Source organism: Canis aureus, chromosome 16, assembly GCF_053574225.1.
Source record: "Canis aureus isolate CA01 chromosome 16, VMU_Caureus_v.1.0, whole genome shotgun sequence".
NCBI lineage: Eukaryota > Metazoa > Chordata > Mammalia > Carnivora > Canidae > Canis > Canis aureus.
The window spans coordinates 31,743,926-31,764,119 of NC_135626.1; the positions used below are offsets into that span (position 1 = coordinate 31,743,926).

Here is a 20,194-nt window from a genome sequence, read left to right on the forward strand (position 1 = left end):
GTAAAACAATTGCCCAGGTACTTCCTGGGAGAGTTTCTAGGCAGCAACATAGGGAAAAAGGATGTGAGAAGAATATGGAGTCTCCTTGAGTTCAAGAGGCTGAACTTGGGAGTTCAGAGAGTCCAGGCAGTTTAAGGTCACAGTGTGTTGAAGAGAAGAAAGCCGCATGGAAAACTTCAGAAATATACAGAAGGTTCCATTAGAGTCTTCAGCCAAATATTGCTCAGTGATGATATGTGATGAAACTATCCAAGACTGGAAAAAGAATTACACACACACATACACACATACACGGGACAACTCTGAGAGTTCATACATCTTCATATTCTCACTAGCCAGTGTAAAGCTTTCCTTAACCCAGTGACATGGCGGAAAGCACTTCAAAGAGCTCTTCCCTTAATCGTGAAGCAGTTACACTAGACTTACATTAAAAGCTTTTCTGTTGTCACTTAAAAAAAACCAACTAAAAAAGTTGATTCCATGTACCTTAACTGTGTGTCAGAGCAAAGCTACAGATATTTATAGCAATATAAAATGTTGAGCACACAAAAGACAAACACAGTACACAGTGTTTGTCATCTAGTCACGAGGGTCCAGGCATGCAACAAAGCAAGAAAATAGGGCACATAATGAGAAAATTCAATCTATAAAAACATATGGAAATAAAAGAGATGATAGAATTAGTAGACAAAAACATTTATAGTTATTATAATATTATTCTGTATGTCCAAAAAGGTAAAAGATTAAGCTTGTTAAATAGACATATGAGATGTAAAAAGACCTTAATGAAATTTCTAAAATTAAAATTATAATGACTGAATGAGAAATGCATTGAAGATATTAATAGTATGTTAAACATGTAGATCAAAGGTTAATGAACTTGAAGAAAACTCAGTAGACACTATCCAAAATGAAACACAAAAAGGATAAAAAAATAAATGTGAATCCTCCATTCAACAAAAGAATAATATGCATATTTTTCAAGTGCAGATGGAACATTTAGCAAAATGGACCGTATTCTGAGCCACAAAATTAGTCTCTGTTGAAAAGGATTTAAATCATACAAAATCGCCTAGTTCAGTGACTAGAAAATCAATAACCAAAATATATTGGGAAAATGCCCAAATATGTGGAAAGTAAATAGCACATTTCTAAATAACCCAGAGGTCAAAGAAGAAATCAAAGGGGAATTGGAGGATATTTTGAAGTGAATAAAAATGAAAGTAAGACATCAAAATTTATGAGATGCAGATAAAGAAATATCTAGAGGTAAATTTATAGAACTAATAACCTGTATTAGAAAAAAAAAAGTTTCAAATGACCTGATCTTCCAGCTAAAGAAACCAGAAAATGTAGGGCAAATTAAACTCAAAGTAAGCAATAGAAAGAAGATTTGAACAGAAATCAACGCAGCCAAAAATAGAGAAACAGTAGAGGAAAAAAAATCAATGAAATTAAAAAGAGTTTCTTTGAGAAGACCAATAACATTTATAAACCTCTAGTCAGACATACTGGGGAAAAAATGAGAGAAAAGGCAGGTTACCAAACACTGGGAATGAGAAGGGTGATATCATTAAAGTTTTTATATATATTAAAAGAATACTAGGATATATTATAAATAACTTCAAGTCAACAAATTTGGCAACTTAGATGAATGGGAAAATTCTTTGAAAGAAACAAACAACCTGGAGAGTATTATTCTAAGTTAAATAAGTCAGAAAGAGACAGATATTATATGATGTCACTTACATGTGGAATCCAAAAAAAAAAAACCAACAACAACCCAAACACCAGAAGATAAAAAAAAAAAAAAAAAAAAAAAAATGAACTCAGAGTAGAATGGTTCTGGGGAATAGGAAAAAATGAGAAGAGGTTGGTCAAAGCCTGTAAACTCTCGGTTATGAGTAAGTTCTGAAGATCTAATTTGCAGCATGGTACCTATAGTTAGTACTACTCTTGTTTACTTGAAATTTGCTGAGACAGTACATCTTTCTGACCAAAAAAAGGTAACTATGTAAGGTGATAGCTATATTAATTAAATTGATTGTTACAATCCTTTCACAATGCATGTGTATATCAAATTATTACATTGTACATTTTAAATACATTACAGTTTTGTCATTACACCTTACTAAATCTGGCAAAAATAAGGTAACTTAAATATATATATTTGAAATTGAATTTGTACTTAAAAATCTTCAGAGCATGAAAACTCCAGACCCAGAGGCATTGCTAGTAAATTTTTGATTGTAATGTTGGAGGGAGGTAGACATATGTCACAACTTCTCATATTCTACTTGTTAAATTTGTGCAGCTTTTGCATGCCAGTTATACCTCAATAAAGCTGTAAAGAAGAATCAACCATTTCTAAAAAAACAGAAAATTAAAAATTATACTCAGGTTCAGGTAATTATTATTATTATTTTTACTTTTGCTACTTAATAGAATATCCTTTCCTTTGTAAGTTCCTCAATATGACTTTTCCCTTAGGTTATAGTTCTTATATTTAGCAATATAGCATTTTGTATTAACATAGCAATAATGCATTTAGCATTCTTACATTTAGCAATATATTTAAATCCTCAACACTACCACATTTTCTGTAGTTGGCACTCAATAAATATTTGTTGAAGGAATGCATAAATGAAATGCATATTAAATTCGACACAAAAATATTACATATATATTTCTAAATATTGTCCTTTTTTTCTTCCAGTATTCTTTCATTAGGATTTTAGATTTTTACTCTGGAACACTCTTATTTGTCAAGTTTGGGCATATCTCCATGGCTTCCTCTTAACTATAGGTTTGTGTCTCAGCTGCTATTGGAAAGCTCACTTGGATTTCTCATGATAAATAATTTATGTCTCATTTTTGTGTAAACCCTAGAGAACCAAAGGAATTTTAAAAACTATTTTTCTTGCTTTCTGACTTATTTATTTTATGACTCTGGCATAGGGAGCACGACTTTTAGAAGTTTCAGTCTGCCTAGAAATGGTATGAATAGTTTTTAAGAAAAATGAAATATATTTAAGTGACAATGGGATAGCAAGAAATAGTGGTAGTTTCCATTTCACAGATAATGCTCTCAGAAAGGGGCTGTAGTATATATCTCCTTTCAACATTTATTGAGCAACTAAATGTGCAGGAACCTATACTATTTGCCATGAAGGTAAAAAGATGAATGAAGCTCTTTCCATTGCCCTTAAAGACTGACAGTTTTGAAGTTCAGTGAGTGAGAAAATATGGTTGCATGGCAGAGTGGGATCAGCCTAAGTTTTGGAGTAGGATGACCTGGGTTTGAGTCCCAGCTCAAGGACTGAAACATATTTTCTTTTGAGAGGAGTGCGTTACAGTGTTTTCTGGGCTTGTTTTTTTTTTTTTTTTTTTTTTTTTTATAAATACAATACTGTAAATGTATTTTCTCTTCCTTATCATTGTTTTAATAACATTTTCTTTTCTCTAACTTACTTTTTTGTAAGAATACAGCTAAGTATATAATATATATAACGTGTTCATCGATTATTTATGCTATCAATAGGCTCCGATCAACAGTAGGCAATTAGTTATGCTTTTTTGGCAGTTAAAAGTTCGATGCAGACTTTTTAAAGATTTCTTTATTTTAGAGAAAGAGAAAGCAAGCGCTAATGGGGGGAGGGGCAGAGGGAGAGAGAATCTCAAACAGACTTCCTGCTCAGTGTGGAACCTGTCACAGGGCTGTATCTCACAAATTTAAGATCATGACCTGAGCTGAAATCAAGAGTCAGATACTTAACTGACTGAGTTACCCAGGAGCCACTATATGCAGATTTTGAATGCTTGGTGCCCTTCAGCCCCTCTTTTTCAAGGGTTACCTATACTTATGCCCAGCCTGTCTGAGCAGAGGTAGTGAAGCAGGTCCAGTGCGGTTGGTCGATTGCGTGGTTTGTAGGTGGTATGGGGATGAAAAGAGCAGAAGAGGAAGACTAAGTCTAGCCACATTATTTTACATGAGGAAACAAGATTAATAAATCATGCTGTTATGGCTGAATTTTTTATTTATTATATATTTTAAGTCAAAACATTCATAACAGAAACAGTGAGATATGCAGAGAAAAATTCCACCATCTAAACCTGAAACTATGTTAAATTTTTTTCATCTCATGCACAAGGTTGAATAACTGCAAACCAAGTGACTTTCTTTAACATGTATATTCTATGTTTGTTTGCCTCCCACAGAAAACATGAAGCTCTATGAGGCCAGTGGACCTGTACATCTTGTTGACATATTGACAGCAGTTCTTGTCAAGGTAACTGACTTAGAGTAGAAACATAATAAATGTGTTGCATTAACAAATAAATCAAAGAAGTTCAAAACGAAGAATAAACGGAGTAATATAATGTGATAAGAGCTTTGTAAATTTCATCATGCCACATCAATATTATGAAAAGTACTAACTGAGGGATGCCTGGGTGGCTCAGTTGTTGAGCATCTGCCTTTGTTTCAGGTTGTGATCCCAGGGTCCTGGGATTGAGTCCCACATCAGGCTCCCCGTGGGGAGCCTGCTTCTCCCTCTGCCTATGTCTCTGCCTCTTTCTCTGTGTCTCTCATGAATAAATAAACAAATGTACTAAATGAGGTGAGTAGATAAAACCAAAATGCTTTATAAATGAGGTATTTTATCAGCTTTTTTAAATATAAAAATAATTGAATAGACCGAAAAGGACAAGAAGGAAGATAAACACCATGGGAACAGAATCAAGGAAAGGGCACAGTGAGAACGTGTTTTTTTTCATGAGTGGAGTAACAAGGGAGTCCTGATGGTCTTCATGTTTCAAATATTTGTTCACTGAGACATCAAATTCCATGATTGATCATTAGTCTGTTAGCATCTCTAACTTGGAATTGTTGCTGATATTGAGAGAGAAGCTTTTATTTACTTTGAAATTAAATCTAATTTTTCAAAGTAAATCCTATATAAAGAAACAGATCATATATGAAATTCATATATAAATCATATATAAAAAGAGAAGTCATTTTAAAAGCACTTATAATGAATCTTAACATTTCACAGCCCCAACCCATAGCCCTAACTCCCCCAAAACCGATTTTCATCCTAATTTTTAGGAGTTCACTTCTGCTATTTCTTCCTGTATTTAGCCTATTTCATTCTAAATAATATACCCATCTTAACTTCTGGTTTTATCAGTTTTAGATATTATCAACTTTAGGTTACTCAGAATGTGTAGTCTGTGAAAATGCAGATAAACATTTAGCTCCTTTCGTAACCTCCATCCTAAAGTTGTTTCTGTTTTTCCAATAGTTATCTTTTAGCTTCTGTGTTGTGTCTGAAAAAGCAGTGTCTGTATTATTGTAACTATTGTTTTTTGTTCAGATACAAAGTCTGCTATCAACACATTTCTTGGTTAAAAATTTTTAAATGATTTTTTTTTCCATTTGATTTCATTGGAGGTATTGGTTCCTGTTTTGTTCCCCTGAGTTTCAACGGCTTTGTTCATTTTCAATATATATATTTTTTCCTTCATTTAACGTGTTAATTGGTAGTTTGCCTGGATATTCCTTGGAGACCTCTGGTCACAGAGTCCAATCTGAATTAGGTGTTTTCTGGGCCCTGTTTTATGGTCATCATTCTGGAACTTTCCTTTACTATTCCCCTGGCTTCTTGAATTAACCTGTTTTGTAACTAGGAATTCCAGGTAAGTACTTTTAGAAAGTCAGGTCTGTATAGAGGATGTGAGAGATGCAAAAGACTCCAGAAATAATCTAGTCCAATACTTTTATCTTACTGATCAGGAAACTGAGGTTTAGTGAAGCAAAGTGATTTGTCCGAGATCTCCAAATAGATAGTGACAGAGTAGGAATTATAACTTATCTTGAGGCCTAGAGCTTCTCAACACTTCTGGAACCCAGATCATTCATTATGCATAGAGGGAAAGAAACATTTAGCTCCTTTCCGAACTTCCATTCTAAAATTGTTTGTTTTTCCAATAGTTATCTTTTAGCTTCTGTGTTGTGTCTGAAAAACAGTGTCTATATTATTGTAACTATTGTTTTTTGTTCAGACACAAAGTCTGCTATCAACACATTTCTTGGTTAAAAGTTAATAGAGAATAAATAGCTATTCTCTATTTAGTTCAGAGTATGGAGGTTTGAGTCTTTTCTATGGAAGTTATTACTTTTTTTCCCCCTGTATTTTATGTTATATTCAGTCCTTTAGGGATGCTCTGATAGATATCATTTGTTGAAAAAGGTAAATAGCACTTTGCTTTGTATTTCCACAGTAAGAGAGTTTCCTGAAACAGTGATAAACACTCATTTTGCATGACTTGGTTATATATTTCAGAAAATGATCTGTTAGCATTTCTGGACTCAGACATACCTCCAGGTTGATGAATTGAGATTCTTATTAGTTTTATTCTCTTTGTGTATGTGTGCTGTTGATTTTTTTTTTAATGAGGTTCAGTAAGGAAATATACAATGTGAATTTCTAAGTCAACACTGTTCATACTCATGAACTGGTCTCTCTAGTACCACTTTCAGATAAGCATTATTGCAGCCATGATGAACATAGCCAGAAATGTTCCAAACAGCTGTGCAGCTATGACAACCACCAATTAAAGTGTGGCTCCAGATGTTCCATACTCAGAACTACAGCTCTACAAGGTGGCTGCTGCATGAAGTAGATGACATTAGAGCTGCCAGTTTTGGCCTATCTTGTGGTGCTTATACCAGGGAACCATTAGTTCTCACCTACCTACAATGCTGGTGTCCAAGCTAATTGCAATCATAGCTCACACAGCCAAGAAAAGAAGAAAAAAGGGCTGTCTTAAATGGATCCACCTCTCACTGAGGCTCATGAGGTTATTCCAATAAGGATGGAAAAGCAGTCGGAAGCAGCCCTCCAATCCTTTGATGTGTTTCCTGCACACTGCCCCATCTTTCCTGGCCAGATATTGTCAGGTTTTCAGAAAAACAGGCAAACTGCTCATCATGAAAAATTTGTCAGCATTCTATTTCCATGTAAAAGAATATTCACCACAGAATTTGAGAGATTATACACTTTATTCTCACATAATACCTTCTCCTAAAGTCAGGTGAGTATAGGGTTGTGGATTAGACATTTATATGACCTATGAAGAGAAAAATTTTGATTTGTAAACTTTTGCTCAATATTTATATAAACCTCAGTGGAGGATACACATTCTGAGGCCAATAAGTCCCAGAGCCCAACCTTGAATTCCAAAGATTAATAAGGGGGTCCGGAAAAGAAGATGAGTGCTTCCTAGTGTTGGAAAGGTACTGAGAATTCTCTGGATAATATTACAAACTATAATTCCTATTGTGAACAGGGGTCTGAACATCTCTGGCATTTATAAACATTTTTACTTTTCTGGATGGACATAGACTGCATAGCCACAGAATTAATATTGTACAAGAGCGATTTTTATGTGTTTTATGTTTAATTAAATATTTACTCATTAGATAAGCAGAAAGAATTGTCAATCTGCACTTCAAAGGTGGCAGGGTTTGGTTTGCTAACATCTACCCTGAGCTATTCTGCTGAAGTCTTGGATCCTCCTCCCTCTCCTACCATCTTCCCTGGCATAAGTACTGGCCAAATAACTTGACTTGCTTTACAGTGAGCCTCATCCATGCTCTGAGATGGGACTGAGTATTGGAAATGTGGTAGGTAGGGAAGTAACTCAAGTAGAGTAGGGATTTATTCTGTGTTGGTTTGAAAAAGAGAAATCTGTGTCCCTTCTAGAACTAAGCAAAATAAGGCTGAGAACTGGAATTTGTTAATAAAAGGATTGCATAAATTAACTTATTTTTATATTTTTCCTTATAACCTTGAGGACAATATATTAAACAGTTTTAAATATATCTTTTGTTACTACTGCTTAGAGAAATTTGATATCCTGACAGAGCTTTGTGTTATAGAAAATAAAATACCCAGGCTATTAAGAAAAAGGATTCCTGCCCCATATACCATATTCTCTTTCCCATCGATGCTAATCTGGAGTTGATACCCTATTGAGGGGGCAGTTTTATAGCAGATTTAGGCAGTGACCAGCAATAACTTGAGAAATGACCCTCAGTGGAGCTGAGTCAATAGGGAGGTATAATTTGCTGCGCTGTTTCCTATATTCAATGAAGCTACAGACAATCCTGCTTTTTGTTCCGCACCATGCACCAACACCACTCTTGAACACAAATGCAGTCTGTGGCAAATGCTATGAGAGGTCTAAAAAGCTGGATGCTTTCAGAAAGTAGACTGACAGTTCCTGGAGAGGAAGAGCTTGAAATTTTCTATATTTTCTATTTCTATTCTTTCAGTAGTTACTTAATTTAAAATGTCTGAGTTTGATCAATGCGTCCTTCTCTGTAAGATGGAATTCTTTATCTCACAGTGCTGGTGGTCCTGCATGATTATGTGGGGAAGAGGTAGGATCCTGGGATGGATTAAGATAATTGTTGATTACATCTTTTTTGCTGTCGTATGATTCTATACAACAAGCGTAATTTGTATGCTCCTAAGGTTCCAATAATCTAGTCCAAGAACAAGAAATCTATACACTTAGTTGAAGGGCTTATCACTGCTCCTGCTTTTTTGATAAACTATAATCATAATCGTTTCATGGACCACTTTCAGGAAGTGTTAGAATGCTTATCATTTCATGTCATTTTCTCCATTCTGAGTTTTCCCAAATCACTCTTTATTAGCTGTCTGTTGTTACTGTAAAAAATGACCATATATTTAATCATTTGGAAAACCAGATTTATGATTTTACAGTCCTATAGATTAGATATCTGATCTAGGTCTCATTGGGCTAAAATCAAGCTGTTAGCAACTGTGTTCCTTTCTGAAGGCTTGAGGAGATAGATCCTTTTCTTTGCCCTCTCCAACTCCTGAAAACTCCTTGGCTTGGGACACCTGCTTCATCATCTTCAAAGCCTGTATTAGCTGGTCGAGTCCTTTATACATCATAGTATTCCAACATTCTCTTCCACCTTCCTTTTTCATTAAAGGCATTTGTGATTATATAAACCCACTCAGATAATCCAGGATAATCTCCCCATTTTAAGGTCAACTGATTATCAGTTACAACTCTAAATGTAATTCTCTTTTGCTATGTGATCTAACATATTTGCTGGTTCTGGGGATTAAGATGTGGACATCTCTAAGGGTCCATTAGTCTGTCTACCACATCCTCCATCTCTTTCCTATGCCCCAGATCCACATATTCAACTGCTTGCAGGATAACAACAAGGATAGCTCACCAGTTCCTTGAACTGGACTCATAGTCTTTCCCAAGAAGAACTTTTCTTCATCAAGATTTTCTTTTATTGATGGTGTCATTATTATTCTCCTATTCCTTTGCCTTCAGGTTTTAGAATCATGGTTCAATTTGTTTGTTTTCTCTATTTTCCACCTAAATCAAGTGTAAAACCAATTTTTTCTACTCCTATAGTGTTTCTGAAATCTATCTCTTTATTTCAAGTCCAATTGCCAGAACTAGAATGTTGGTCCATTACAGCTCAAGCTATTTTAATAAACCTTTAACCGGTTTTTCAGAATTCACTACTGCCTTTCACCACTGCCCTCCTGATACTTGAGTCTATCCTACACTTGCCTTTAGATGGAGCCTAGACAAGTCTTATCCTACCACTCTCTTATTCTACTTCTTGGAGATCTTTAGTGGTATCCCCTCATTATGATATTCACATCTTTCCACAATACGGTCACAACCTATTTTCCATGCACATTTGGTTTCAGTTAATTAATTTGAACATTAAATGTCACTCTCATTTAACCCTCAAAACAACAGTGTTATGTGAACTTTTGATGCCTATTTGAGGTTCAGAGAGATTAAGCATCTTAACCAAGGCCATCCAATATATGAGACTTCTATCTTTTGATCCCAAGTGCATTGCTATTTGCATGGTGACTTTGGTAGCTCTATCTCCTAATACTCCTAATACTTCCGTAACATGAAGACCAAGATGGGCTTTCATTTTGCCCAGCCATCCCCAAGATTTTGCTGTTGCTTTTTATGTCTATTCTTCTAGACTTCCTCAAACTATCCCTGCTGACCACTTAAATCCATCCTTAAGGCCCATTTTATAAGTTGTGATCTTCATGGAGCTATTATTATTGCTTCTTACTTTGATCCTTCTTATTATGTTGTTTTGCCAAAACTTACTGATACTTGTCTTAAATTTATTATTTACCTTGACTTGAACTATCATCTCCTTGTTGGAATGTCATTTAAAGCTTAGTACACAGACTCTGAAGCCACACTTCCTAAGTTTAAATCCTGACTTTGCTTTTATTGATTGCATGACCTTTAGCAAATTAATCAATATTTCTGTGTCTTGTCTATAAAATGGGATGGCTTACTAGCACCTGCTTTATGGACTTTTGTAAAGATCAAGTGAATTAATATTTATAAAGCACTTAGAACTATCCATCTGTCTCAAAGTCAGCACTAAATAATTTTAGCTTATGATTATAGTTATTATCTTCTTAGTTTTTGCTTTACACCCCTTCCTAACACACAGAACATTCATATGTTAATATTCACATTCAAATAGATTTTCTAAATCTATTTCAATCTAATTTGGAATTAGAGGATAATCATACAAATAGTAAAAGTAAAATTTTTAAGAAAGAGATAAAATTGCATAAGTAGGTCATCTTTTTATCTTTCTTTCTCTATACCTGTGCTACTATTTTACTTCAGTATTCTCTACTCAATCTTGTCAGCTTTTCTGGATGGTTCCCTTTTTAGTGTCATTTGACTATGATTCTTTCAGTTTTTGATGTTGATAGAAATTCAAAAGCACCCATTATTCATGCATGTGATACTGAAAGTAGGAAGAATCACGACCATAAATGAAAAATTAATCAAGGTTCAAACTTATTAAGTAACAATTCTGATTGGAATTCAATGTGGTTTTTTAATAAAACAATTCAAAGCCTTGCAGTTTTTACTCAATAATCAAATTTTATATACATAGAATTGGGGGTTGCCTAAGATCAACAGAAGTTTACGTAAAAATGATATATCTAGATAATTAAAATGACTATTGAGGTAGACATTTTTGGTTGACATATCTGAAACCTATTCTTGATACTCTCTCTTTGGTTGTGTTTTTCAGCCACCTTTCCTGCTCTAGGCAGACATGTGTCATGTCAGACTTCTGGCTTTTGAAATGTGAGTATATGGCTGTTAGGCAGGGGTATTCCTCAGAAAACTTTTGTTTTCTTTACTAATAGAACAGCTGTTGATGGTGGCATATATTTATTTCAGTTTTAGGGTCAATGGTTTTGATTCCTGGAATTGTGACACTAAACTTGTAAGCATGAGGGGATAAAAAGCAAAGGAAATAAGAGATGTGGGGCTGATATTTCGGAGATACTGCATCAATGCTAGGAAATGCTTATGTTTAGACTGCTTTTGTTATATAAAAGGGAAAAATATCTCTTTTCAAAGCCACATTTATCTTTATCTTTAGTTATTTACTCCTGAAAACATCCTTAATTGACACAACTATTAAACTCAAGTAGCTGTCAGCTACTAAAAATCAAATACAACCTTAGGTGGTTTGGCTGGAAGTAGAATGTATAGCTCTTTAAAATTAAAACCATAATAGAACATCTTACCATCTACAACATTAAAAAAAGGGAATGTCCACATCCTCTTAAGACAGGTAATAGTAGGAACTGAAGAACTTGTGTTTGAACTATTTTGTTTCCTCTTCTTGCTTTTTTTCAGAATGTTATGTGACCAGATGTTAATACAAATATATACTGTCACACACACAAAAAGATAGTCAATTTATATTTTAAATTATTCTAAGACCTTTCCATAACCAAGGGAACATGGAGAGGTAATATAATGAATAAAACATGTCATGTTTCATGTCATATAGGATGGTTAAGTGTTGGTTCCAAGTGTTGGTTCCAAGAATGGTAGTCTCTTCAACCTCTCATCTTTTATTTTTTAAAGATTTATTTATTTATTTATTTATTTATTTATTTATTTATTTATTTGAGACATACAGAGACAGACAGAGACATAGGCTCTCTGCAGGAAGCCTGTTGTGGGACTCAATCTCAGGATGCTGGGATCATGACCTGAGCCAAAGGCAGATGCTCAACTACTGAGCCACCTAGGTACCCCAACCTCTCATCTTTTAGACAAAACTTTCGTACTTCTTCCTTTCTTCTCCAACCTACCCAGACTCTACTTCATACTTATCTGAAGATCTTGCTTCCTTACCTCACTGACAACACTGAAGCCTCCTGGAGAGAACTTTTATAGACTCCTGTCAGCATATCTACCCTCCTTTCACCATCTGTTTCCACATACTCTCTTCTTGACTGTTAACATAAGTGAACTAGCTATGCTCCTATTTAAAGCTAATCCTCCCACTTTTATACTTGATGTCATTTCTCTTTGCATCATCCAGAACATTGTATCAGCAATGTTCTCTTCTATTTTTTTTTCAAATTATAGCTCCCTATGGATCATTTCCTCCAAAATATACATATGCTCTTTTTATACCATCTTTAAACCAACAAACTTCCCGTGATGTCTCTTCCCATGCTGGCTACTATTGCAATTATTTAGTTCTCAGGACAGCTGCTCCCTATAGTCCTTGTCTTTAAATCCTCTTTTCCCTTCTCCCTTGAATCCACTGCAAACAGGCATTTATCGCCCTCCACCAAAAACATCTGGAGATGATCACCAGTGACTTCCATATTGCCAAATCCAATGATCAATTATCAGTCCTCATTCTGCTTTACATTTGAGCTAAATGCTTGCCACATTCTTTTTGATACATTGCTATCATTTGGTTTCAAGGTCATCATGTTTTCCTAGTTTTCTTTTTACCTTTTCACTGTTCCTTCTTTCCCTTCATTTCCTAAACTCTTGAGGTAAGAATCGCCATGGGCATAGGAATTTATTATCTAATTCCTAATTTTTGCCAATGCAAAAATACACAGTGACCCTTGAAAAAGAGGATTAAGGGCACTGACACCACACAAAATTGATAATCTGTGTATAACTTTTGACTCCCATAGACTTAACTACTAGTAGCTACTATTGACTAGAAGCCTTACTAATAACATAAAGTCAATACTGTACTGTATTCTTACAGTAAAGTAAGCTAGAAAAAAATGTTATTAAGGAAATAATAAGGAAGAGAAAATATACTGATAGTACTGTACAATATTTGTAAAAAAGAAATCCCTATATAAGTGGACCTGGCCAGTTCACACCCATGAACTCAAAGCCAGGACCCTTATTATTTTATTTGAACCCATCCAAAAGCATATACTGTTGCCCCTTGAACAACATGGGTGTGAACTGACCAGGTCCACTTATATAGGGAACAGCATATGCTTTTGGATGGGTTCAAATAAAATAATAAGGGTCCTGGCTTTGAGTTAGACTTGGAGTCACATCCTAGCTGTACCTCTACAGGCTTTCCATACATTATTCAATTTAAATCTGTTATCACATACATAATTATTCTCATTTGCTCTAAGAGTTAAATATGATATATGTGTGAAATACCAAGTACAGTGATAGGCATGCAAAGTTACTTGGAGCCTCAAAAATATTATCTAAATGTTACTAGCAAAGTAGAGAAAAGGGGAAACAAAAATATGGCATTAGTTTTCTTTAGGATAGAGATGTGGGACTTCTCCCTTTCGGTAATGGGGATCATGAAATGTTTGGAGCTGGGGAAAGGAGTAATGATTTTTCCTGGCAAAAAACGGAAGCTGTGAAGAAAAAAAAAAGAGAACTAAACTCCTTTTGGGGGGGTACATAAATCTGGAAACAACACATAATGTTTCAGCTCTGCAACATTTGACACAAAAGCCTTCCATTCAGATTAAAAATGTCCGATTATTTCACCCAGAATTCACTAATACAACTGTGTCGTTCCAATTAGTTATCTGTGGAGAGGAAATCTTGCCAAACAATATGATTAGACCCAATCAGTATAGGTGCCAGGCACTCGGAACATATTAAAAACGACATTTCCACTTATTTTATAGCATAAATGTTTGTCTTCTGGCATTTCTCAAATGTGAGCATTCAAAGGAAGTCTTTGAAACAACATTTCAGGATGGAAGGTTAATGATAAAGAGCAACCTAGACATAGGTTACATGATGTAAGAAAACCATGTTTTAACAATTAACTTTTGATGTCTTAAACAGAGACTCACACCTTACTGCAAATTCATTTCCAAATACTAATCTTTCTATCTGAATGAGGTAGAATGTAGCAAATAAAAGTCTGTAACACCTAGTACAATTTTACAAAGATGTAATCATCGCTACCAAATCTGAAAGACCCCATTCAATAAAAGAGTATTTAGTCAAGGTACAAGAAATACCTACTATGGGTCAGGTTTTCAGAAAATCATGTTGAACTAGGCATGGTTTATTGTAATTTATTGTTTAATTACTTTTTTCTAATATAATGTGATAAACAATGAGATAAAGAATTCAAAAGGGGCCAGGATGAGGGATATTAAAGAGGTATTGGTTGTAATATTTGGCTTTCCATATATCTTCCTAATGTATGCTGATGACCTTCCACTTCTAGCACCTGATGCTCAACCATAGTGATTTCTCAGGCCTGCTTAATCTGTCCTTGGTTAGGTTGGAGAACTATCCCCTCAGGAAATACTCAGCCAAGGAGGGACAAGAGATGGAAGATGGGTAGCCCAGCTACCTTGCTTCTTATGTGGAACTATTCTGAGTTATATTCTACATTATGTCCCAAATAGTCCCAGTAGAATTGAGTTCTCATTGCCCATATGGCAACATAATCATGATATACCCTGTTTCACCTGCTTTTCCTTCTGTCTCACCCACTTTTCTACCATTTCTTCTGAGATCGTCTCCTAAATAAACTGCTTTGACACAAATCTTTGTCTAAGAATTTCAGAAGGACTAAGCTAAGTCTTACTCTTAAAAATAATAAATAGGTAATTCTGAAGAGAGGGAAAAGCATGAATCAAATTGTAGAAGAAAGGGGGAGTGTAGCACAACTAAGAAATTTTCAGTATGACTGAATTGTAGAATAAGACTAAGAAAAAGTATCTAGTATTGAAACCAGAGTGGAAAGTGGGAACAGCATGTGTATATTTCAAATATAGCATGAAGAAGCTTGAGCTTCATATTAAAAGAATCAGGGACATGATGGTGTCTGTACTAGGGAAGTTCATTTGCAAATTGAGAGGAGAATGGAGTAAAGAGAAATCCAGGACTACAATTGGCAGTGATGATAGGATGTCATGGAGAGAAGAGTCAAGAAAAAAATGGATGGGGATCCCTGGGTGGCTCAGCGGTTTAGTGCCTGCCTTTGGCCCAGGGCATGATTCTAGAGTCCTGGGATTGAGTCCCGCATCAGGCTCCCTGCATGGAGCCTGCTTCTCCCTCTGCCTGTGTCTCTGCCTGTCTCTCTGTGTGTCTCTCATGAGTAAATAAATAAAATCTTTTAAAAAAGAAAAAAATGGAATTTTGATTCAGATAGTTAGATATATGACCATATTCCATGAACCAAGGGAGGTTACATAAGTGGTATTTTATGTAACCTATCCTCTCTTGATTACTGGAAAATGAATGATTGTCCCTGGAATTCTTCATTGCAGGGCCCCATTGGCTGTGCTATGTTGAGCTAAGAAAGAGAGGATGACTGGTTTAGGAAAACAGAAGACGCGTTAAATTTTGTATGTGTCACATCCGAGACTCCTGTGGATATTTTAGTAGCTGAACTGATGCTCAAGAGACAGGTTTCAGCTGAAAACAGATTCATAAATAATCAGCAAGTGTATTGAAGGCACAGGGGTAGTGAGAATAGGAAGAATACATAGAGACAAGACTTAGAGGAGAATTCTGGAGAACCTGGCATTTAAGATTTATTTATTTTTGTATATATTTTTTTATTGGAGTTCGATTTGCCAACATATAGCATAACACCCAGTGCTCATCCCATCAAGTGCCCCCCTCAGTGCCCGTCACCCAGTCACCCCAACCTCCATCCACCTCCCTTTCCACCACCCCTTGCTCATTTCCCAGAGTTAGGAGTCTCTCATGCTCTGTCTCCCTCTCTGATATTTCCCACTTATTTTCTCTCCTTTCCCCTTTGTTCCTTTTCAGTATTTTTTATATTCCCCAAATGAATGAGACCATATAATGTTTGTCCTTCTCTGATTGACTTGCTTCACTCAGCATAATACCCTCCAGTTCCATCCACATTGAATAAAATGGTGGGTATTTGTCATTTCTAATGGCTGAGTAATATTCCATTGTATATATAGACCACATCTTCTTTATCCATTCATCTTTCGATGGACACCGAGGCTCCTTCCACAGTTTGGCTACTGTGGACATTGCTGCTATAAATATCGGCGTGCAGGTGTCCTGCCATTTCACTGCATCTGTATCTTTGGGGTAAATTCCCAGCAGTGCAATTGCTGGGTCATAGGGCAGGTCTATTTTTAACTCTAAGGGAATGTGAACTGGTGAACTGTACCAGTTCACATTCCCACCAACAGTGCAAGTCTCCATATCCTCTCCAACATTTGTGGCATTTAGGATTTAAAAAAAAAAAATCACTTAAAATGAAAAAAAAAAAAACCCGACATGTAAGGTATAGTAAGAAAGAATACCCAAAGGTAGAAGGAAACCCAGAAAATGTGATTTCATAGAAATTTAAAAAATAGATTGCTGTATAGGAAGTAAGAAATGATCAGCAATGTCAGGTACTGCCTTAAGTCGGGTATGGTAAAGATAGAAACACCTGTTGGATTGAGCAAATGTCTTAGGCAAGAACATTTCACTGAACATTTGACACAGCTGTCAGATTGCTGAGTGCTGAGCAGTAAGAGGGAGGATATTGGGTAGGGTAGGGTACAAGTCAAATAAATTAGGTTGCTGAGGGTATTGACAAGAATGTTGTTAAAATGGAACCTCTGTACAGCAAAAGAAATTCAGTCAGAAGGAGGTGCTAGGGAGAAAGCATACACACACACACACACATACACATACACACTAGAGGTTCTGAGGAAGTGAAATGACTAAAGATCTGGGAGCAGTTTAGTAAAAGAATAGGAGACTGTGTTTGAAAACCCAGATTTCTGAATTTATTATTTAAGAGGTAGATACATTTCAAGTGACGACAAAATCCAGCTATAAAAGTAGGTCACAGACCTGAAGAAGAATAGAAATCTACTAAAGAAAAACAAATCAAAGAACTGAGTATCAGGATGCTTTATGTCACTAAATGGATATTGAAGTTTCTTTTTTTATTTTTTTAAAACTTTTTTAAAATTTTTATTTATTTATGATAGTCACACAAAGAGAGAGAGAGAGACAGAGACACAGGCAGAGGGAGAAGCAGGCTCCATGTACCGGGAGCCCGACGTGGGATTCGATCCCGGGTCTCCAGGATCGCACCCTGGGCCAAAGGCAGGCACCAAAACGCTGCACCACCCAGGGATCCCAATATTGAAGTTTCTTAAGATATTGATAACACAGATGGTAAAGATTCTATAAACTAAGGGCTAAATTTTTTCAGTCTGTGAGAGTCAGAGATCAGGATATTGTTTATTGACTGTAATGAGGAGTTGTCTATATATAAAAAATTGGCTTGAACCTAAAAGGAACAGAGTATTTTATACTTTATAGAGGTCCTGAGGTAAGCAGGGTGATAAGAAAGAGCACCCTTAGGACTTCTTTCAACTATGACTCAGTGTCTGATTCCATATTAATTTTTCTACCATAAACAACAAAAAATCTATGCAACATATATAAAGCAACTGGTTTTAGACATTGCACAACAGGGAGCATAGAGCTATGATTCGAGAGACAAGGAAAACCACCAGATGAGTCCTATGATTGTTTTGATTTTTCGCCTGAAGTACCTAAAGTATAGAGATGTGGAGCCTGTATTGAGTAGAGAGCATCTTGCTAAGCTGAGAAGACCGAGAAGAGAATTTGGAGTTTCTTGGGAGACTAGATATCCAGCTGTTGGGCAAGCTGCCAGAAAGGAGGAAGCTGCACAAAGAAGATCCAGAAATATGCATAGGAATTATCTTGATGTTTTGAGGAAACATTACACAGTTCATGTTCAGGGTGATTCTCTGACTGTAGACTACAGATAATTGATCATAGAGAACTATGAGAGTAACTAAGATTCTAAGTAAGACATTGGAATTCTAACTAACAGGCCTGAAAAATAAGGCTCAAAAAAAATGAAGCTGAGGTACTAATAAATTGATTCTCTAACAAATCAAAATTTTACAGTCCTTAAAGGGAAGGCATCAAAATCCATATTCTCAAGCAAATACAATGTGTATCATGTGATCAAATATTATTAGATTTGTGAAGAAGCAGGGAAATATGATTCAAAATCAGAATTAAAAAATCTATAGAAACGACAAGATGACAGAGAACTTGAAATTATGAGACTTTAGAATGATTATAAATAAATTTAAGAATTTCATAGAAAAATATAATAAGGAACTAAATAGAGGGTATCATAGAGAAAGGGAAATTCTTGACCTGAAAAAAAAAAAGTAAAATCTGAAATGAAATTTACTTTATAGGCTTTCCCAGAGATGGGAGACCTAATAAGACCTAAATATTAAATTTGAAGAACCTGAATTTCAACACTATCCTAACTGAAACATAGAAAGGGAAAAGGCTGAGTGATGCTCAGTGGTCTGTGGGCAATATCAAGTATTATATGTATAATTGGAGTTACAGTAAAAAAAAAAAGAGAGGAATTGGAACAGAAAATTATTTGAATAAATAATGACAGAAAAATTTCCAAATATTATGAAAAACATCAATTCACAAAGCCAAGAAGCCTAGCAACATCAAGAAGGATAAGCACATAGGAAAACACACTTAGGCATAATCATAGTTATTTTGCTGAGAACCAATGATAAAATGAAAACTTTGAAAGCAGCAGAGGAGAAGAAACATGTTCTGATACTATAGGGGAAATGATAAGAATGGCTGCTGGTTTGTCATCAGACTATAAACCATAAATCAATAGATCATTTTTTTTTAATATTGAAAGAAAAAAAAACCCCTCAAACTAGAATTGCATATATGACACTGATAGCCTTCAAAAATAAAAGTGAAATAAAGATATTTTCAGATGGAAGCAATGGGAATTTATCACTAGCATAACTACACCACAAGAAATGTTAATGGAGTCCTTGAAATTGAAGAAAAATTATTTACCAAAGGAATGAAGAGAGCCAGAACTGGTGAATATGAGGCTGGATATAAATGATATTAATATTTTTTGGCTCCTAATTTTTTAAAGAGATAATTATTTAAAGTGAAAATGATAATGTATTGTTGAGTTTAAAACACATATACAAGGTAGACATATTTCAAAAATAGTATACAAAATAGTGTGTGGATATTAAATTGGGTTATACTGTCGTAATATTGAGAAATTATATGTGTAGTGGTATAATATTAACTTGTAGTAGACAGTGATAAGTTAAAGCAAGATATTATCATCTCTAGAGCAAACACTAGCAAAAAAGTCAATTGGGAAGATAAAAATCAAATACTAAACAAATGCACACTTTATCAAAAGAAATTAAGAAAGGAAAAAATACAATAAAGAACAGATAATTAAAATAGAAAACAGTTATCAAGATAGTAGTCTTATAGTCCATCACAAAACTAAATTAAATGTAAATATATAAAATACTCTAATTAAAAGGCAGAGATCATCAGCCTAAATAACAAAGCAAGACCTAAGCAAATGTTATTTACAAAAGACAGTCATATATACCATCAGATAAGTTAAAATGGTAGGAATTTATTATCATGAAAACACCAACCATAAAATACTAGAGTGCCCCTATTAATATCAGAAAAAGTAGACTTCAAGTGAGAAGTATGTCCAGAAGTAAACATAAGCATTTCCTGATGCTAAAACAGTCAGTTCATTAGGAAGACAAAATAATCTTAAATGTATATGTACCTAAGAGCAGAACTTCAGTATACATGAAGTAAAAACTGACAGAATTAAAGGGAAAAATGAAAAATAAGCATATAATTAGAAATGTTCACACTGGGGTGTGATACCTGGGTGGTTCAGCCATTGAGAGTCTGCCTTCAGCTCAGGGCG

General features: G+C 35.0%; 1 long non-coding RNA gene across 1 annotated transcript in view; it reads left to right on the forward strand.

The window, feature by feature from the left end:
- Positions 1-20,194, forward strand: part of LOC144285310 (uncharacterized) — a 118,724-nt gene that overhangs the window by 85,837 nt on the left and 12,693 nt on the right. Inside the window, exons 3-5 of the long non-coding RNA XR_013353618.1 lie at positions 2,315-2,406; positions 4,219-4,289; positions 11,165-11,220. This is a non-coding gene — a long non-coding RNA (uncharacterized LOC144285310). The remainder of the gene's footprint in view (positions 1-2,314; positions 2,407-4,218; positions 4,290-11,164; positions 11,221-20,194) is intronic.